The sequence below is a fragment of the Lissotriton vulgaris genome, chromosome 12, assembly GCF_964263255.1.
Source record: "Lissotriton vulgaris chromosome 12, aLisVul1.2, whole genome shotgun sequence".
Lineage (NCBI taxonomy): Eukaryota > Metazoa > Chordata > Amphibia > Caudata > Salamandridae > Lissotriton > Lissotriton vulgaris.
Window position 1 is genome coordinate 31,453,869 of NC_141700.1, and position 22,778 is coordinate 31,476,646.

Below are 22,778 nucleotides of genomic sequence, written 5' to 3' on the forward strand. Positions count from 1 at the left end.
GTTCCATGTTGTCTGAACACGCAGGTATGCACACCTGTGGAATCCCGGGAAGGAATAGCGGGTGGTAAATGGAAGCCACACTGCACTGAGGTTACTCGTCTGTTGGAATAGCACTGAGAAGCTAGGTAGGGCTGGCAGTGCTAAATTAGGGACTATTTTCTGTGTGAGTGATTTATAGCAAAGAGTTCGCTGGTGAAACTTTGGACTAAGATATATCCTGAAGGATAAGTCCAAAGGAGTAGCAGGTTCTTCTGAGCTTGTGTGACAGGTAAGCGGAAGGGATTTACCTGTAGTGTTTGAAGAGTAAACGGAAAGTCTTACTTTGTGAAGGGTAAGCGGAATGTGTTACTCGCAGTGAATATAAATCTATCCTTTATTTAGCACAACAGACAGAGTAGCGAATGTATTTATGTTGTTACTAACAGAGTTATTGATTCAGAGAAATATTGCAGTAAGATTTTGTGGAGGGTCAGTAGTAGGAGTAAAACTGACTAAAATTGAGATTGACAGCTTTGGAGAAAAGAAATTGCATTGAACTATTGCAAAAATGAAATTGTTTGAAGGCTTAAGGAAGCTGTTAGGAGGTAAAGTGAAAAATTCGTTTTTCATTGGTGATGCTCCTGAAGGAACACCTGTGCATTTTATGTCTACCAATTTGGGACAAAATACATGTATGTGGGTTCACCAATGGTGCAAGATTACTGAAAAAGAGGGTGCTTTGAGGTTTCCAAAAGATGGTACTTTTGAATTGCAAATTATTGACAAATTAAGGGAAGTGTTATGTGAAATAAAGACACCATCTAAAGCTGCACAATTTGAGGCCTTAAGCATATGGGAAAAGGTAGCAAGAGAGAAAGCAAGTGAGGATAAAAAGGTAAAGCACCAAATACAGGAGAAGAGAATTAATGATGATAAAGAGCTTCAAATAAATAATGATTCAGGGGATAAAATAATGGATGCATTGTTAACTGAGTGTTCACCACTTTATGTGGTTCCCATTAAAAATACTGAAAATAGTGTACTGGTAAGCACTACAGTGGCTACTGCTTCTGTTGAGCAGAGAAAAACACAGATTGAGAAAACTTTGCAGACATTTTATATTGACCCATTACCTGTTGATTCAGCACTTACAGTGATAGCTCCAGATGTTACTGCTTCAAATGTGCCTGATTCAGTCCAAGAATTGCTAACTGCAGATGCACAGATAATGCATAGAAAAATTATGACTGTCCCAACTAATATGGTCCCTACTGAAAAGGTTCAAAGAGCTGCAGAAGGAGTGATTATGGCAGAGTTTATTTCAGAAACTCAGAATACACAGATTATTGAACAGAAATTACCCCAAGCACTGAAAGGTGAGGGAAACATGGTATTTACAACATCTGCAGCCCCAAATAAAATAAATGTAATTGAAAATGTTATTTTTCAAACCTGCTTAGAGGAAGCAGCAGTGATTAAAAATATTGAAAACATGGGAGAACATATTAACACAGGCACCGAAAAAGAGAGACAGCTTAGTGTTTTAAATTCAGCACTAGAACATGGAAAAAATAACAGTCCATGCTGTTTAAATAATGAAAATGTGAACAAGTGTCAGGAAAAAGAATTAATTTCCCTGAGTAAGGAAACAGTTGCATGTGCATTAACTACCCATAATGACCTGACAGATTTGTCTCAAAAATATGAAATTGATGTTTCAGGAAGTTTCCCATTTCAGAAAAGTTTTAGGGTACATATGGATGATGAAGCAAATGAGAAAATGTGTTCTTCAGGAATGCAATTGCACATTGCTGAAATAAAGTATATTTTTAAATGCAATGGGTTTGAGAAATTAGGAGACAAATGGGAAAGAAAACATGAGAAGAAAAAGAAACCACCAGACCTAGCTAGGAAACTGGATAAGGAAAAGAAGCCACCAGATTTAATTGAGAAAAATAATAAGCAGAATGAGGGAGAAGATTTTGCTTACTCATTGAGAGAAATGGTGGGAGAAGTGCATGTTCCTATGCCACAGAATAAAAGTGAACTTGCAGCATTTCTGAAAACAATCCCACAATTGAGAGACAGAATTATGTTGTGGTACCCAAATGTTGATGGATTTGTTGAGATTTTAAAAGAGCTGTGCAATATTTTGGAAATGTTCTTTTACATTGCCATGCAGAATGAATTGTGGTTTGAATCTAATGTTGTTCAAGGGCCAGGTGAAGAGACAATGAAAAGGGTTTGCATGAATGCACCATCATTTTCTGTTGTTATGGAGGAAAATATAGCAGTGATTATTTTCCTGAAGGGTGGAGTGCCAGTAAAGGATGTTGATTGGGTACAGATTAAAAGAACACAGGATGGAAGTAAAGTTGGTTTGGTTTGTGAAAATTCAGGTATGGATGTTGTACTGCTGGAAAATGTGTACTTTTGCCATCTTTATAGCAGATTTGAGCATTGGAAGAAGAAAAATAAATTTAAACATGATGCACAAAAACATGGAGACATGCAGATGCAAAATATGCAAGCTAAGCAAATGCAAATGTCAGTTCAGAAACAGGTACCTATGGCAGGAATTTTCCAAGCAAAGATGGTCTCACAAAATATGGAAAAAGCTCAAATCAATTTAAATAAGGTGACCAGAGCAAATGTGAATTATTTCCAGAGGCAAAATCAGAACCCAGTCCAACAGGTTGCTGTGTTTGAAAATGAGAGTTTTAACCCTCACAATTCAGAATTTACCAAGTGCATTGTGGAGGCAGTGGAAAGTCCAGACTTAATTTCAAGAGTTTTAAGGAAAGAAATTATAAACCCAGTTTTAGAAGAATTTGAACCAAAATTAGGCCCATTTGAGGAAGATTGCAAAACTGTTGTCTGTGATTCAGGCCTAGCAGAAAAACAATTTTTTTGCAAATTAAACAGCACAGATTACTGTACATCAGATAATGTTATTTTTCAGATTCCTGATGAGGATGTGCATTTTAAAATGGCCCAACAAGAAACAGCTGTAGCATTATTTTCAGAAAAGACAGTTGAAAATTTACCTTCTGATTTTGAAAAAAGAATAAACACAGAAATAAGAGAGTTCACAGAGAAGGATGCCAGATTAATAAAATGTGCAGAACATGTCTTATTAAAATTAGAACCAGATGACATGTATTCAGGTACACCATCAGTTGCAGGAATTTTACCAATAAAAGGATTTTTGATGGACTTGATTGGAAGTTTGTGTAACTTTCTGATCACAGGCTCACAGAAAATAAATGAAAAGAACAGAATAGTGCAGGAGATTAAAAGCATATTTTTTCCATGTTGTCCTGTGGTACCGAATCCAGCCAATATATTTTTTCACATTCCATGTGCTGAAGAATGGCTTACTTTTATTGATTTTTGCAAAGTCCATGTAACAGTGCCAATGCATGAGAATAGTAAGGTGTACTGTCAAAAAGAAGACGAATACCTGGGACACAAAATTGGAAAGGGAGGTAGAAAGGGGTCACCAGAGAAGGTGGAAATAATTTCCAAGATGAATCCACCTCAAATTCAGAAAGAAGTCAGGAAATTTTTGGGAATGGTTAGCTGCTGTAGAGAGTGGTTACTAAACCTTTCCCTAGTGGCTAAGCCTTTACTGAGGCTGACACACAAAGATGTGTCTGATCCGCTTCCATTGGACAACAATTGCACAAAAGCATTCCTAGAGTTGAAAGAGAAAGAATGTTGCGCCCCAGCACTAGGAATGAAAGTTTATTTAAAAGAAAATACACCAATTTGCAGTGAGAGGGAGGGCTGCACTCTCTCATTGCCTATTCAAAAAGATGACTGTGTTCAAAGGTCTGTGATGTATTGCCCAATGACCTTTGTCCCTAACTTCACAAAAATGTCAGCAAATGAATTGGATTGTGATGAAACTGAATATGAGTGTCTAAATATCATGAAAATATGCATAAAGCCAAAATCAGACTTTAATGATGAATGTCTGAGTCAGCCCAACAATGTCCATTTTGTAGATGGCCCATGTTTGAAAGGTGACACATTAAAAACAGCACATGCTGTGCTCCTTATGCATTATGTTGTCAAAGCTTCATGGCTCTCAGTAGTTGCCCCAGTCCAAAATTCGAAATTGATTGCCCTTACCATAACATGCAGTATATCTGCTCAAATGAGAGTCACTGTTGTCATGGGAGAGAGAAATGCTAATTCAGTTGCACAAATGTGTGTTCTGTTAGCATGTACATTCTATGGAATCTTCACAGGTGAATTAAAAGAGGCTCAAGAAAATGTTTTTGAAGCAGCACAACAGGGTTGTATCAGAACTGTTTTTGAGAAAAGTGACAACTGCATAGTGGCAAAAGTGTTATTGCAAAGACTGATGCCCAGGTATAGATTGCCGGTTTCTCTGAAATCAGATCATAAGGTGGTCTCAAAGATAATGAGTGCAGAACAACAGATTGGACAAGGAATGGATTGTAGCTATCTGCCTGAAATGTCAAGCATAATAAAGCAACACAATGGCAGCACTGAGTTACCTTTTGCCAAAGACGGTGTCTCACCAACACCAAAGTGGCTTGAAAATGCATATGCAAATGCACTTGTGGAAAACACTGAGGAGAACACTAGCCATGGCTGTGTAGGTCAGGTTGATGTACAGTGTGCAGTTTCTCACCAGATTGCAGCTGCTACACAAGATCTGCATAATGGATGGTGCAACGGCTTTGGTCGGAGAGATGAAGTGGTGAATCATCTGAATCTGATCAAAGTGAAGATAAGAGTGAAAGGCATTGGTTGAAAAAGTGCAAGAGATTGATGGTGCTCTGTCAGAGTTTCTCAGCACCTAAGTAGTCTAATTTGCATTGAAAAAGGTACAGAATGCCAATGAGCCATTCTGATGGCAAGCTGATGACAAAGAGAAAAGAAATGCTGAAACTGTCCTGTTGAATTCCTTTTTTATTATTTTAGTTACTTATTTTAAAGAAGACTAACTGTTTCAAGAAGCTACTTACAGAACTCTGCACTAAAACATTTGAGCTTGGCTATATATGATCTGATTACAGATAGACTTGTGTTTGCCTTAGAAATAGATGTAAAATTGTTATATGCTCAGCTTTTGCAATTAAAAAAAAAAAAAAAAAAAAAAAAGTCACTTTTGAAAATGAAATGTGTGATTAATTATAAATCATTGTATTATGATTTGAATTATCAGAAGGGTGGATTGATGGAGCAGATTTCCTCTGCAGTCAGGCATTGTTTTATTGTTGTGCTTCAGACAGACTGCATTTAAATTGCCACGCACCTTTTGGTGCAAGTTATAAACATGGAACTTGAAAAATATGAAAGTTAGGCCAAATCAGTCTGACATGCTTTTGCTGAATTAACATGTGTTTTTGCAATGTAGAGAAAAGTGGCCTTTTTAGCTTTGAAGATTAATAGAATGTGTTTCTCTCTTCCCAGCGCATCCCATGTAATCTAAATCCACTATTTCTGTCTAAAGAGACTTTGACTTGTTGCATATTTTGATAAATATTTTCAGTTAATAACACCTCTTTTTCTTTGTTGCACATTGCACATTTATTTTACATGTTGTCATAAATAATAGAAAAGCTGCTTTACACTAGTAGCTTGGCTAGGAAAACATTTATAATGAGTATTAATATGGAGTTTGGAAACATAATGTGCTGATTTACATGAAACTAATATTATCTTTGTGTTTATTTTATTTTCGGGCCTACCATTAAATGGCTGCCTGTGAAACCATCAAAAGCTATGGCTTGCTTTGAATGAGAAGGGAGCATGCGCAGACTGTGGCAGCTTTCCTCATGCCAAGAAGTGAAGGACAGCTTGAACTGTACATTCTTCTGATTGTGCCAATGTGCCAGCTAACTAAAGTATCCGTCCTACTGCGCTGAGAAAAGGAAGGATGAAACATTTTCCCTAGTAAATGTTGCAAATGTTTATAAATGTATTATTCATGTATGCTTCTTTTGTTAAAACTGTTTTTTTTTTAATGCGTCAGGAAAGTGCAAACTCATGCCATCATGATTGACCAATCAACATACAGGTTTTCCTGAAATGCAACATTTTGAGTAGTCTGCCAAAATTTTGTGTATAAAAACTGACAGGGGCGGGCTTTCTCAGCTCAGCTGGCTTCTTGCTCATTTTGGCTTAGGCTTCTATGGGTTAGGTACGAGAAACGTCCCGGGAGATTGCTGAGGGTTTGCGTCCGAGGAGAATCAGGGGGAGGTTTCTTGCTTCCACGCCATATCTTGGCCACATTCCTTTGAGGTCTTGTGAAGGGCGGGCTATCTCACTCCCTGCTTGCTCTTTAGACACAGACAGATGCAGAAGAACAGCAGATTAAATAGAATTAGATGCTAATTTTCAGTTATGCTTAGACAAATTAATTAGGTCTGAAATGATTTATTTGTCTTATGCATTTATTTCTCTTAATGGGAGATTTTTGCAAACTATTTGATTTTTGATTAGCCTTGCAGGACTATATTTTTCTTAGAAACTCTTTAAGAATTTTGAATGACATTTTGCGCCACATTCCTACATGTTATGCCTATATGCAGACTGTAATGTGCTCTGTATTAATGCTATTTTTCCTGTTTTCCAAATTCTGTAACCTGATTGATATTTTATTAATGAATAAAGGGTCAGAGAAAATTAACTTTTGACTAGAAAATAAAACCCTTTAAATACTCAACAACTCTCTTTATTGGCTTAAAATGATAATTGCATTTTTGACTGTTCATCTTTATTTAAAGTCTCCAGAAGGTATTACATGGTGTGAAGGGCCCAACACCTTTTGAGCGGTAAATTAGAGATAGCATGAGGGTTTTGCATTGAGAAATTACCAGAAGAAATTACCGCTCCATCACTTCCGGGTCCAAACCGACCATCGGCCCCTCCGGTTGCTAATGCAAATGAGAGGAGAGAACCCCAAACTGCTACGCTGGTCCATCTCCCTCCAGGGGATGGATTTCACTGTTGAGCACCGTCATGGTGCTGACCACGCCAACGCGGACGGCCTGTCCCGGTTCTTCTGCCTCAGTGAAGAGAACCCTCAAGGGGATGGGTAGTTCTCTCTGCCTTTCAGCTGGGGGGACACGTGTTGGACCTGGCCTCGTGGCGTGGTTCCCCCCGTTCCTCAGTGTCCCTTTAGCCCAGCCCTGCAACCCGAAACCCCTGGTCCTCCCGTTCTCTGTCCGTCCCGCTCCCTACACGACACCTACCAACGGACGACGATCCCTGCATGCTCCTCCCGGTACCGGGCACCCTGAACCTGCATCACCCCACAGGGCCACCGGCCGCCATTACCCTTCCCGAGGTCCCTGACTCCATAGCCTCGCCCGACCCCGGTCCCAGCGAAACTTAGCCTGCAGTCGCGCCAGGCCCGGCTGGGGGGTAACGGGCTTTCTGAGTGAGATGGGACCAAAGAGTTTCGATTGCACCTCTGGCCTCCCCTGGGGGACTGGTTTCTCTCACACCTCTGGCCTTCCCCCCGTGGGCTGGTTTCAATAACACCTCTGGCCTCCTTGAGAGCTGGCTCCAGACCCTGCTGGGCGTCTGGGAATCCCGGGACGCATCTTCAAGAGGATCAAAGGGCCAGCCGACGGAACTCTCTGACGACCAGCCCCGAGGCATGAGATCTCCGCCTGCGAGGGTCCGGACATCAAAGGGCCACTGCGCTATACCAAGGGGCGCCCAAGAACTAGCGGGCAGTTGTATCCTGGACAAGAGAGCCCTGCTGATCTGATCGCGGCTCATCCCCTTGAGGAGAAGACTGAACTATGGAACTTATCGAGCCCTGCTGACGCTGTCGCTGCTCATTCTCGTGAAGAAGGAACTGGAACCCCGGAGCCCTGCTGACCTCATCGCGGCTCATCCTTGACACTCGAAGGACATTCTTTGAACACCCTGAGCCCTGCTGACGTTGTCGCGGCTCCTCAAGAAGACCGGACAGACACTCTGTTCACTCCGGATTGTGCCCTGCTGACCTCGTCGCGGCTCGAGGAGAACCCTGGTCCGGCTAGACCATCAACGCTACCAACACGAACTGGAGCGAGAGGAGTGAGTACAGCAGCTAGTACGACCACCACCGCCCGTATCCCCCGGCTCGAGGATTGAGAGCTGTGCGTAGGGTACGCTTCGTACTGGCCTAATACTGAGACTGTCCCGCTTCCCTACTCCTCACAACCGAGACTTTACGATCTCTCGATTGCTTGTAAATAAGTGTTCATTTTGCCTAAAGCTCTACTGTTGATAAAGAACTTGCTTACTGAAATCCACGGTGTGGTGTCCGTTCATAAGTGTGGTGTGAGCTCAGTGTGTACGATCCTAGACCCGGAGTCCTCCCCAGCGAGGACTTCACGTTAGGACTCGGCAGTATTCCTGGGAGAGGTGGGTCATGGGAAGGTCGGGAGAGCATATCCTAACCCCTGGGATCGCCCCTTCTAACAGTTGGTAATTCCTGTGTTCTTGGGTGGTTGTAGCTTGGCCGCCTGTGCATAAGTGTGGGTATGTTTGCCCGTCGAGGGGCGTCTTTATGGATGGTAACTGAGTTGTTGTGTTTGGTTCGGTAGCGAACAAGTGTTTCAACATGTGTTCTTGGGTGTGTGGGTGTCTATGTGTGTGCATCCTTTGTTTAGGCCTCAAAATCTTTTTAGAGCCCGTATGTCGGTGTGAAGTTGGGTTTGCATGTTGAAAGTAGCCGTAGTCAGGGCGTTATACATATTTGTTGTTCATGGCAACTATACATGGCTTTGCTATGCAGCTGCGCAAGGCTGTTCCTATAAATGTGGTCTGGTATGGCTGGAGTTTTTCAGCTATTGCACCATAGGCAACAACTGTCTCTGGGTTTGTGAGACACTGATGAGGGTGCTTGTGTGCAGTGCATTATCAGTTCGATTTTAAGCCATAAAGTGTTTTGCTTTGCACATTTCCCTCTTACCAAGTATGTTGGTGTTTTCAAACGACACCATTTTATAAATACTGAAGGAAATAAGTAGAGGCCTATCCGGATATGTGAGCAAAGGCCCTCGTCGCAACAGGATGAAGATTTTTTGGCAGTTTTAATATCATAGGTTCAGTCCGTGGCTTTTCAAGCGGATAGTTTTCTGACGCCATCTGGGCCACTGTGCCTTAAGCAAGACGTTGCGGCTGGTGGATGTGTGCACGGGCCTCTGTGAGCGCATGAGGCCAGTCCAAGGATTTGCAACCCTCACACATCTTCTGCTTCCACAACAAAGCCTGCCGGTGATTTCCAGGGCGTGATGAGCTAGATGGTGTGGAGCCACTAACTGTTCCATCCGCGGTGGGGGAAGCTGCATTCCTATTGAAGTTAATTTCACCACTGCCCACCGCACGTCAGGCACTTCTTCAAAGAGCTCCGCTTCCTGCGGGTGACTGAAATGTAAATACGATGATTAACAAGCGTTTGCAATGCAATAGGTCTCGCTTTCACGCGAGTTTGAGCTATTGACATTGCAAATAACAATGCCTTTTATTTTTGTTATTGTTTTAAAAACATAAATAGAAAGCATTGTCATTTAAAATTGCCAATAGCTTAAACTTGCGTAAATACCAGACCTATTGCATTGCAAATGCTTGTTTAATCTCCCACTTTCCTCTTCCAAAATGTTGGCATGTATGGCCATATATGATCTCTAGTTTCAGGTAATGTTCATGGTTATTGCAGTTTCTGATGCTGACTGATGTTTCAATGAAGAATGACAAGCAGATTTTCGCCTCAGTGCCCTTAAAGGAAATTAGACTTTTCTTTACCTTATGTAGAACGTTTTACATCCACATTGGTGTATATGATTAATGAAAGGCATTGTATCCGCAACCATCTTAAAATGTCGGCCGGCGTGCCTGGCAGCAGGCAGCCATTAAGAATTAGTCCTCTTTCTATGCACATAGATATGCGAGCAGGCGATTGGTTGAGATGAGGCTGTTGGCGCAGGGGGAGAGGTGGTGGCACGAGGGAGGGCAGTGCGCAGCAGCGTTAAACCGTGACGCCTTGCGCGTGCCCCCTACCAGTTCGTCGTGAAGGGATTCCATCAAGCGGCCGCGCGGAGAAGCAGAACAGTTGAGGCACTGTTAAACGGTAAGCTTTCAATTTCGCGTGGGGGTGGGGGTGTGCGAGTCAGTCTTTGATGTATACTACTGTACTATTCCGGTGACTGGGGCCCCTTCGGTCTCTTAATCCATTGCTAGGGTCTTGAGCGGGCCAGGCGCCCTCGCCTGACCTTGTAACCGGCACCTGGCCCAGCGCGGTTCCGTTGGCGCGTGGTTATGGATTTCGCTCGAGCTCGTAGCCTCTAGCGCGCGACCTCGCCATTGTTTGAAATAGGGTCGGGCGCAGGTGAGGCCTAGAGTTGCGGCGCGTGCCTCTTGGCCGGCAAGTTCCCCGTGGCCGTTTTAGTTGCTCCCGCGCGTGCAGCGGCGCGCGGCTTTTCGCGCCAAGCGCACCCTGGACGCACGTTCCACGCAGAGGCTGGTTGCACGCCCAGGCAAAATGGCGGCGGCCTGTCCCGCAGAGAAAATGGTTTCCGGCGCAGGAGGGCTGGCTCGCTCGTTTTGTCTTCCCCTACAGTGCGCCGGCCCTCAGCGGGCGTGGCAGCCACCGGAGGGTATTGCTATTTTAATTCCATTCCTAGAATGTTTTGCGAAAGAGCTTCTTGTCCACAAATTTTCTAGGAGGCTTAATTAGTATTCCTACTCCAGTCCTGGAATATGTTGTGGAAAGTTATACATTCCCAAAATCTTTTTTTTCTTTTCTTATTTTTTAGAAATGGTTAAAAAAGTAGCAATTTTGATTGTTAGAAAGTGAGGGTGCATTGGGGCAAACTAATTAGGAATACAGTAGGAGAGCCTCTGCTAAGGGCCTAGCAATTGCTACATATGTTGAACCTGCCAACGTGCTAGTTACTGCCTTCTGCAGGTGTAGTATAAACTACACCCAATGCACTTGTAGGCTGAAATAGTGTTGTTCTCCAATATTATCCGCTATCCTCCCAACTCCACATTCAAGCTTTCAGAAGTGAAGACATGGAAGGCTTTTCATTTATGATTGTAAGCGGTCCTAGCTGGCACATTCAAACAAACCACTGTCGAACAAAGGTTAGAGGTAGTGGCTTTCCCAGTGATTTATAGACCTGCTGCCCAGCATCAGTATTTTTGTTTTGTTGCATTTTCTGTTTAAAACTTCATTACAATTGCTAAGCAAGCAAATTCAGTGTAAGTATCACAGTACATATCATCGGCAACACTTGTTACTTTTACATAGTGCAGAAAAACTGAGTGACAATTTTAATCTCGCAGCTATTAGTCCGCAACCGGCAGGGCAACCCGTGACCTATTGCTTATCGTCGTGGAGGTTTGCCTACTGATGGAGCATGTATGTCACTATTCTATCATAGTGGGAAACTGGAAAGCAGCGCGCGTGCGCTGCTCTCGGCATTCGAAAGCTTCTTGGAATCAATACAGATTCCGACGCTCTTTGGAGGCCGAGTTGAAGCCCGCCCATCTTTTTAATTGGGTAGCGTCCTCTTCCATGCAAACGCTGGCTTCTGACTGTAAAGGAGGCTTCTTGGTTCCTCCTTGTTGCCGCCTTGTCTCCTTTTGGCCCCGCCCACTGGGATTGTATGTATGTATGTATGTATGTATAGGCATTTATATAGCGCACTACTTACCCGGAGGGTCCCAAGGCGCTTCGACCGCTGCGAAACCCTTCCTGGCTTCCCTGAGAGAAGGTCCCTTAATGGGTATCTCCAGGGTGAGACCAGGCATCCCCGGCGGTCTGGTGGGGCCGTTAGTGAAGATGAGGCAAGCTAATGCCCGGAGTTGCCGAGTGTGATCGCTGATCAGAGTGGGCACCGAGGCGAGAGAATTATCGAGTCCGCTGACCCTGGTCCAGAAACCTGCCGCGCCGGGAATCGAACCCTGGTCCCGGGCCGTCCTCTGCTCTCGGGTCTGCCGCCTCTAACCAGTGAGCCACGCTACTTCACTGATTGGATCGTTTACTGACACACCCTCCTTCATTAGTCTCCCCACACATTTTTTCTTCACATTAAGCTTTGGCAAAGTCAGCAGCGTGTTTGTTCACAAGTGAAAGCGGGATGCGAAAATAAACACACAGCTAACTTTGCGGTACTGTACTTGCCTCTGCATATTTACACGTGCCAGGTTAAATAACAAAATCTTCCTCCAACGAGTTAAATTATAAAGGGTAACTACTCCGCACAATAATCAGTTGTCCCGCAGATTATAAAACATAACAACATGATGTAATATCGTATTTTATTAGTATCAAAAGGTTAAATAAAGAAACATTTGAAAACACGTTAAAATCGCATGAACTATACAAAACAAGCATTTTCAATGCAATGGTTTCGCCTTTGGAAAAGTTTGAGCTATTGGCATTGTTAATGACAACATTTTTATTTATGTGTTGGTTTTGAAAACAGATAAATAAATGGCATTGTCACTTACATTGTTATTAGCTTAATCTCTGGAGTCTCTAGAACTCCATAGCACTCCCTAGCACTGTGCACTTCCTAGCTTCCCTAGTCCCTCCGCACCTCTTAGCATTGTGCACTCCCCAGCTTCCCTAGTCCCTCCGCACCTCTTAGCATTGTGCACTCCCTAGCTTCCCTAGTCCCTCCGCACCTCTTAGCATTGTGCACTCCCTAGCTTCCCTAGTCCCTCCGCGCCTCTTAGCATTGTGCACTCCCTAGCACTCTCTAGTCATTTCCTAGCACTCCTTAGTCACTCCCTAGTCACTCTGCACTCCCTAGTCACTCTGCACTCCCTAGTCACACATGCACACTTAGAGCCACACCCCCCCCAAAGCCACACACTCCTCCCAGAGCTACACACACCTCCCCCCCCAGAGCCACACACACACCACCCCAGAGCCACACACACACCACCCCAGAGCCACACACACATACACACTTTGAGCTACACATATATAGCCAGAGCCACACACATACACACTGATTACAAACACACCCAGAGCCACACCCAGATGCACACACAGAGCTACACATACATACCCAGAGTCACACACATATAGTTATACATACACCCAGAGTTACACACACATATACACACACATACAGAGCCATACACACCTAGAGCCACATACACACCCAGAGCCACACAAAGACATACACACACAGAGACACACACACACACATCCTGAGCCACATACACTCAGATCCACACACACAGAGCTCCACACACACACACCTAGAGACACACATACACCTAGAGCTACACGCCGCTTGCAAGCTGTCTAGGCTCGACCTAAAAATCAGAGTGGAGAAAATAAGAGTGGCAAAGTGTTTCGTTTCTAATAGATAGATTACTGTTGTGTGGCAAAGTTCGTAAACAAACTGGGGAATTTTCATCTGGGATTTGTATACACTAGGGTACTGCAATCTACAAGTCAATATGCTAAGCGTAATTACTGGCAAATGTAAAACATTGGCTTTATCAGTCATGTGACAGTACCAAAACTTATCCTAGTAGAAACCACCTTTCACAGAATGCAGAGTTAAAATGATTCATTTTGTACAAAACTGGTAGCGACAGAAGTACGATGTTGAGATTCAGCACCTTGTTGGTTGCAGCTACTGGGCACATGCATTAGTCGTAAAGCTAACATTAATTTAGAGGCTTTATACCTGCCAACAATTATGCCGACATCGCCGCAAAAAGCCGCAAAACAATGTCACTGAAGCCAAGCATGCATGCTTAGATAGCTGCAGTACCTTTTTTTAGTACAGTAAATTGATCAAACATCCTGGCCATTTACAATTAAGAGTGGAAGTACGGATAGATAGATTTTTTTTTTTTTTTTTTTTAAACAACGAGATAGAAACAATTACTTTCATATGTAAACCTAAGGAGGCATGCAAGACTTCTTCCCCGTGACCTACGGTTATACTAACGCCCTGTATATACAGTCTAAGAAAGGCTACGAAATCAGAGAAGCTGTCTGAAGAAGAGAACATTTTTTAAAGAAGCAATAACGCTAAGGATAGAAACATGGGTAAAGCAGAAACCTGATAAATGTTGACTCCATGGCAGGCATGTGGTATTGAAAATCGGTAGGGCAAAGTGTAAAATAATTTGACATGGCAAACATTATCTGCCCTAAATTTAACATACGTAATAAAATGTAACTCATTAAATACCTGAAGGAAAAACTAGACCAGTTTAAAAAAAATATTTAGATAACAGAAAGCAAGGTTCCAAGTGAACAGTCAGTAAATGGGTGAACCTATGTGGCACAAATTATAAATAAAATTGTTTCAGGAGCACCATTGCATATCTCCTTGGCATCCCTTTTATGTACAACTCCCTTAAACATGCATCTACTCCATACATTTAATCACCTTATTATCTACTTAGACTCCTTTGAAATCTCAACCCTCGTGTCTGATTATCGAAGGCAAAGGTTAAATGGAGGGCAAGGGAATCTACTTTCACTTGCTAGATAGACCTACATCTCATTTGACAAATAGCAGTAGCAAAACCGAGGTAGGGTGGAGGCAAGGAAAGGTGGGTGCAACCCCGGCACTGTAGGTGGAATCGAGACCACAGCAAAGAAGGGTGGTGAAACCATGTGGGTGGAACCAAGGCAGGAGCAGAGGGAGGGTGATTGTAATCAAGGCAGAGGTGGTGGAACAGAGGACGGGTGGGTGGAACTGAGGTGGGCTGGGGGCACCCCGGAGGCGTGAGGCAATGAAGACAAGGCGGGTCTCGGGAGGAGACGGGCAGTATCAGAGGGTCAGAAGGGAAGACTTGTGGGAACAAGGAGGGCGAGGCAGGATGAATTAAACTAGACGTGCGGAGGCCTTCATGCCAGGCTGCCCTCTGCTGACTGCACTTCGGGGCTTGGGACCGGTCACATTGGAGATGCCAGGGGGGAGGGCGCCGCGCTGTAACCAAGAGGCGGTGTCAGCAGAGCGGGCCTCACCACCACGCCCGGGGTGCCGGGCTATGCGCACAAGCATTTACAAGTACAGCCCCCCCCCCCCCTCTCTTTGAAAGCACCCGCACTCACCGGCTGTCTTCTGGCGGGCGGGGCTAACCTCCTCACACGGGAGCCTTGCTCCCTGCAGCACTCCTCCGGCGGTCGCTTTGGGGCCGCGGGCGGGGTTCCTCTCCTCCTGGGCTCTCCTAGATGCAGCAGGGCTCCCTCGCATCACGGGAGCCCTGCAAACCGGCCGCCAGGCTTCTTCTTTCTTCCCCCCCGGGCTGTGGGGGTGGGCACTTCCGGCCAACCACTTCCGGGTCGCTGCGGGCAGCGCAGCGGCCCTTCTCCTTAGGCAGGCAGGCGGGGGCTGATTTTATCGGGCAAATGCCGGGTGGGCACCGGCTCTTTAAAGATAACCATCAATCGAGGTGGGCACTCGATCGGCCCACAAGTCCGCCACAAAACGGTCCAGATGCCGGGTGGGCGAGGGGGGGGTGTGGTCGAATGACGAAAATAAACCCAGGGGGCGGGAAAGGGGGGAGGAGAGACGCAGAAGTGCCTGCAATGCCGGAACAGACTCAGGGGCGTTCCAGGCTTTCGGCTGACGTCGCGTGACGTCGGCAAAAGCCAAAGATTCTCGGGAACGCCCCCGAGTCTCCTCCGGCCATGACGGACGCCTCTCTGTTCCAATGGCTAGCCTCCATTTATGGAGCTAGCCAATGAAGCAGAGGGGCGTGTTCAAGTCACTCATACTAGAAACTACAGATTTCTCTGGAGGCGGAGCCTAAAGGCTCCGTCCCCCAGCGAAACCTAAAAAGTGGCCCATGGAAGAAACCCTAGTACAAGAACAAACCTCTCCAAGGTATCAATTCAATATCTAGGTAATATATCCATTATACAAGCACTATATCAACATTGTCCCAACACAAAGGTTATTTAGAAAACATTTTCTTATTTATTCATTGCATGTCCACAAAATTCATAACCACCCAGAATTTTTCCCCCAACATAATATGTAGTAAAATCAATTATATACATGCTTATTTACAAAAAAAACCCCAAAAGAATAAATACCATATGTAATGCATACATTCAATCACCACAGTCATCCAACCATTCATTCAACCTTTTCAACCACAACTCTCATAACCTAAGACAAACATTAAATGAGAGAAGTACATCAGGTCATACACATAACAAAACAGCAAAAGAAGAGGAAAAGTGTTGTGTATGGCCTGATGTACTTACCTCATTTAATGTTTGTCTTATGTTATGCGAGTTGTGTTGTGGTTGAAAAGGTTGAATGAATGGTTGGATACCTGTGGTGATTGGATGTATGCATTACATTTGGTATTCTTTTTTTTTTTTTTTTTTTTTTTTTTTTGTAAATAACTGTATATAATTAATTGTACTACATATTATGTTGGGGGAAAAATTTTGGTTATGAATTTTATGGACATGCAATGAATAAATAAGAAAATGTTTTCTAAATAACCTTTGTGTTGGGACAATGTTGATCTAGTGCTTGTATAATGTATTACCTAGATATTGAATTGATACCTTGGAGAGGTTTGTTCTTGTACTAGTGTTTTCCCTGCCTCCCTCTCCTAGTTATTTTTGTATTCCGGGCCACTCGTCTGTTTTTTGGATCCCATGGAAGAAACCCACCATAACATACAGGGCATAACTTCTGACATAAACATAATTGAAATTAGGACAATAATAATCACCTAACACAAAAACACCATATATGAAAATGTAATGTACAGTCAGGGGTGGGGAATTCCTATCTCCCGACGCCCGAGACATCTAGATTTCTTAGGAGGGCAAGAGGTTTTAATCTGCATTTTGTCCAAAGGACAAGTAGACAGTTTTGATATGATACACAGCTGTTCAACCCTGTAGGTCACAGCCAGTAAATAAGTTGCTCTGAGCAGTTTATTGGCAGTGAAAGGGTCAATGCAAAAGCTGGGGCCTGCACTTTAATTTCACCAGAGCAGAAAAACAAAATGATAAAGCAGAGCTCAAAGTTGGAGCTAGCTCATAAGCTCGTGTGGCTTCCAGGCCCTCCCCATGTTTTTTATTTTTTATTTTCTTCAAGCATGAGACACACATCAAGCTTCAGCAGCTCCAGTACACTTGCAGCAATGGCATGTAAGAGGCTGCTTTTTCTGCCTCTTGGCCCCTTGCTCTGACTTGAACTGTATGACCCCTGCCTTGTATTCTCTCCTCCACTCCTGGGCCTCATAGGGCTCCAATATGCCTGCTCATCTTCATCTCACTTTGATTTCCCTTCTCATGCACTCCCTCCTTTGCACTTTGCTCTTCCTGAACACCCGGTGCCTGAACCTGCTAACCCCATCCCCACCCTCCGACGCCCTCTCTGACATCCCTGACCTGCTCCCCTTGGCCTCGCATATCTTACGTCATTGAGGGTTTACATTAAAGCTCATTAGTTTCCCCATGGGCTTTCATGCAGGCCTACGGCAATCCCCAATTCTGTCCTTGCACTAGGCCTCTCATCTCACTTTGTGCCTGCACCAGTGGCTTTGTGAACACTCCGCTTTAGCAACTACAGCAGCTGTAGAATTTTTGATGGGCCTCTCAGTCTGCAAGTCCACAGACCGGGTGGGTGGGAGAGTGAGTGAACGGGTGGATGAATAGATGCATGGATGAGTAGTGAAAGGGTGAATGGATAGATGCATGTATGAATAAGTGAAAGGGTAGATGTATAAATGCATGGATCAATACGTGCAAGAGTGGATGATAGATGCCTAAATTAATGAGTGAAAGGGTGAATGGATAGATGCATAAATGAATGAGTGAAAGGGTGGATGGATAGGTGCATGGATGAATGAGTGGATGGATAGATGCATGTATGAATAAGTGAAATGGTGGATGTATAGATGCATGGATGAATACGTGCAAGAGTGGATGATAGATGCATACATTAATGAGTGAAAGGGTGACTGGATAGATGCATGGATGAATGAGTGAAAGGCTGGATGGATAGATATATGAATGAGTGAAGTGAAACAGTAGATGCATGGATGAATGAGTGGATGGATGTAAGGATGGATGTGTGAAAGAATGGTAGGATAAGTGCAAGGGTGAATGAAGGGATGGGTGAGTGGATGGATGGTTGAAAGTGGATTGATGAGTGAAAGGATGGACGGCTTACTGAAAGGGTGGATTAATGGGTGAGAGAGTAGATGAATAGATGGCTGAGTGGGTGGGGATGGATGGATTGGTGGGTGGGTGGCTGTGTGGATGGGTTGATGGGTGGAAAGTTGAGTGTAAAGGTGGATGGAGGGATTAGTGAAAGGGTGGATGGATATATGAGCGAAACGGAAGATGGACGGGTCAAAGGGTGGATGGACGAGTGAAAGCATAAATGGAGGAAGGGAAAGGGTCGTGGATAGATGAGTGAAAAGGAGGGTGGATGGATGAGTGAAAGGATGGATGGAGGGATGAGTGAAAGGGTGGATGAATAGGAGTGAAAAGGAGGATGTGTGGGGTGAAAGGATGGATAGATGAGCAAAAGGATGGATGAGTGAAAGGAAGGTGGGATGGATCAGTTGGATCGATAGGTTTGGAGATGGCAGGGTAGGTTTGAACAGGGGCTTAGCAGCTACAGTAGAGGTGGAGCTCTTGATGGGCCCCTTGTGTCTGCAGCTCGGCAGGCAAAGATTCGTAATTAATGTGAAAGGATGAATGGATGTGTGGGTGAAAGGATGAGTGAGTGGAAGTGTGGCTGGCTAGATGGATGGAAGGATGAATGAATGAGTGTCCGGGATGGTGGCTGGACAAAGATGTCATAATGAAGGAAAGGGTGAATGAGTGGATGGGTTACAGGGTGTAAGGATTAGAGAGTGAAAGGATGGATGAGCGTAAAGGATAAATGGATGGATGAGTGGAAGGATGGATTGATAGATGGGTCGAAGGGTGGGTGGAAGGATGAGTGAAAGGGAGGGTGGATAGATGAGTGAAAGGAAGCGTGTATGGATGAGCGAAAGGATGGATGGATGGTTGAAATGGATAGGTTTGGAGATGGATGGGTATGTTTGAATATGGATGAGTGGATGGACTGACGGATGAACAGATGGACGAACAGATTGGTGAAAGGTTAATGGATAAAAGAATGAATGGGTGCCAATGTAAAGGTGAAATGCTAGATATCAGTGGGTGAAAGGATGAATGGATAGATGCTTAGATGGAAGAGACAGAGCTAGTCTGTCGGATTCCAATAACTTTTTTCGCTTGCTTGGTGTCATAAGAACTTTGGATGAACGTAGGGGGTATTTTAATTATCTGGTTACTCACTTGGCCTACACTATGCTCCTTTCTCTACCTTGGGATTATTAGGTAGGCGTGGTGCTGTATGCCAGCGCGTTCTTACTAGACCTCTAGTATTTGGTCTCAAAGGCCACATTGCCAAAAAAATTCCTGGCACTGAACAAAACTACCTTGTAAAAGAGAAGAATGCTGTGACACACAATGAAGCCAGCTCACAGATAGGAAGAGATAGCATTTTATTAAAAACAAAAGGTCTTGGTTAACTCAGGTTTAACTAGGGGCTCAAATGTTAAAGTCACAAAAGTGCACCCATGATATATGTCCTTGTATTAATGCAGATTTACGTTTTTCATGAATTCACATGAATTTCCTTAAGTAGGCCAGGAAACCGTAGTCCGAGAAAACATTTGTGAATTGCATCTTAGCATGAGAAAATATGAATATGCTCCAGCGGAAATCTGTTGAGTGTTTACAAGTTCACTTTTTCTCCAACCACATTTTTCCCAGCCCTGGAAGGAACTTTACTTCTGCCATTGTCAGGGGTAAATTGCCGACCTTTCTCAGTATGGGAAAAAATTAGAGAAGAGCTGGTGAATACTCCAAAATTCAAATCCTTCTATAGTATTAGCCTGACATAACCAAAGAGGCTATTATCAGAGCTCTTCTATAAAGAGATTGCAGTCATTATTTGACGGCGCACTACATGGCACCAAAGGGACAAGTGGATTTTGTTACAGGACATGTAGATTTATGAAGCTACTTGTCCCATGGACAAGTACATATTTAATTAAATTCCACACCCCTGTGTACAACAATAAAAAACCAGAGACCAGACTATAAACAAACGCCTACGCGCGTTTCGGAACACAAAACGGACATATAAGCAGTTCCTTCTTCAGGGCAAAAAACCTAGAAGCTGAATTTTCATGAGCCATCTGTGCAACTGGAACAACCACCGTATATGTGGTATCGCAAGTCGTTAATTTTGAAAAAGCAGGGCGCCTTCTGTCCAAGAGAAGATCAGAGTTATCTAAAAAAACATCTGCAAGGGAGTCACAAAGTAAGTCTGGAATCAAGGCTAGTTCCTAAACAGCTGACTGAAGATGGTAGGGCTCACTTTCTCCAGGATTTAGATAAGACGAGTAACCTGGAAACCAAAGTTGGTGGGCCCAGGATACAGCATTCAAGGGCCCAGATACGTGCAGACAAGGCGAGCAAGCATAAGTCGCACCCCCAATATACAGCTAGACTTGCTGCTTCATATTAGCCAATGATAATTGTTGAGTGAGATGCGATAACGATATCCCGGCAGGATCAGAGAGACCGATTTGGACTCATCGCGCCGCCCTTAGGATGCCTCACAGAAGTCAAGCTTTGTAACGCCTCATCTCACGCAACAATTTATCTTTGGCTATTATGAAGCGGCAAGTCTAGCTGTATATTGGGGGTGCGACTTATGCTTGCTCCTGGGCCCGCCAACTTCGGTTTCCAGGTTACTCGTTGTATCCAAATCCTGGAAAAAGTGAGCCCCACCATCTGCAGTCAGCTGGTTAGGAACTAGCCTTGATTCCAGACCTACTTTGTGACTCCCTTGCGGATGTTTTTTGGATATCTCTGATTCTTCTTTTCTTGGACAGAAGGTGCCCTGCTTTTTCAAAATTAATGACTTTGCGAGCTTGCGATACCACATATCCGGTGGTTGCTCCAGTTGCACAGATGGCTCATGAAAATTCAGCTTCTAGGTTTTCACCCTGAAGAAGGAACTGCTTATGTCTGTTTTGTTTTCCGAAACGCGCGAAGGCGTTTGTTTATAGTCTAGTCTCTGTTTTGTTGTTGTACATTACATTTTCATGTATGGTGTTTTTGTGTTAGGTGATTATTGTCCTAATTTCAATTATGTTTGCCAGAGAAGTTATGCCCTGTATGTTATGGTGTTTCTTCCATGGGCCACTGTTTTTGTATAGTTTATGCGATTTTTAATGTGTTTTCAAGTGTTATTTTATTTAGCCTTTTGGTACTAATAAAATGCTAAATGACATAATGTTGTAATGTTTTATAATCTGCGGGACAACTGATTATTGTGTGGAGTAGTTACACTTTATAATTTAACTCGTTGGAGAAAGATTTTGTTCTTTAACCTGTTTTTCCCTGCTCTCTTCCTCCCCATTGAGATTCAGGGTCCCTCTTAACCTCATAAGAGCGTCGAACGTTCAGCGCCCAGTGCTTAACGTTCGAAGAACGAATGCTGGGCCGACGGTCGTGCACAGCACTGGCAAGGTAGTGCTCGCGACGACCGTTGGCCGACGGCAGCACTTTAGGGGTTAAGTTTTTGAATTATTTACATGTGCCAGCTTTCTGTCTTTTGTGTGTGTGTACGGAGGTTTCTGTTTACCCGTTTTGCTGTGCCGGTGGTCACTTGTGGGGTGGTTTCAGTGTGACTGCCTGTGTGTGGGGGCGAGTCTTTAGACGTTTTGCTGTCTAAAGGGTGTTTGAAGGTGTGCCTTCCAGGCTGTCTGTGTGTACGTTGGTGAATATAAATGTGTGCCTGGCACAGGGAGTTTCCTCTGGCTGTTTAACTGTGCATATTTAAACACAGTCTAGGACTAAAACAGGCAATCAGTTGAGGGCTCCAGTGAGGCACATAGTTGTTGAGCGACCAGGAAAGTGTGCGCCCTCCTACCATATTATGATCGTGATCTCGCAGGTCTAAAGAGACCCTGGGTTACCTTCAAATGTGAGCTCCATTCTTGGAGACACTGGATCATGAGCTGCCAGTTAAATTGAACTTAATCCTATTTCAGCTGCGTCCAAACTCCCTCCTAGGGGGAGCTCCTTTCATTAAGTAGTTAAATCTATAAACCCCACGTAGGGAGAAATCCTAAATGTAAATCCATATCTGTAAAGCGCAAACTTCTCGCCCTTACGGGTCTCAAGGCTCTGGAGGGGGCTGTCGTGGAAATTAAGTGAGCTATTGCCCGGAGTCAGATGATGCTGAGCTGCCGCCGGAGCCAGTAATCAAACCTTGAACCCTGTGCTCCGAAGTCAGCTGCCCTTTTTAGGTCGAGGGACCGTTAAGCTGCGAAGCAGCTTCCGGTCCGGAGAATTAATGTTATTTAGTAGGGCTTCAGAACCCGCCTTCCTCTCTCCACCATTGGCTGGCTTCCTAAACGGAGGCCAGCCATTGGAGGAGAGAGCCATCCCTCCAAAGAAGCCCCGTCTTTTTCGGATTTGGGGGCGTAAGTTTTGCTGTTCTTTAGACAGTGATGTCGTCCGTCACTCAGCACAGCAAAACACGCCCCCAAATCCAAAAAATGCTGTAAGCTTTGTGGCCGCCATTGTTGCCCAGCCGGCGCCGAGTAAGGTGATGCTGCCGCTTTCCACCCACACTAGAGCCGCTTCCTCTGCTCTGACACGGGCAGTCAGGTAAGTTTTTTTCTTTTTTAAAGTATTTTTTACCCCCGCGCCAGTCCTGTCCCCCCGCGTGTCCCGTCCCCCTGCGCGAGTCTTG

General features: G+C 44.3%; 1 protein-coding gene across 1 annotated transcript in view; it reads left to right on the forward strand.

Moving 5' to 3' along the window:
* The first annotated feature begins 9,930 nt into the window (after positions 1-9,930).
* Positions 9,931-22,778, forward strand: part of SUGP2 (SURP and G-patch domain containing 2) — a 54,713-nt gene continuing 41,865 nt past the window's right edge. Inside the window, exon 1 of the mRNA XM_086946869.1 lies at positions 9,931-10,090. The gene's annotated coding sequence lies outside the window, so the exon portion shown is untranslated. The remainder of the gene's footprint in view (positions 10,091-22,778) is intronic.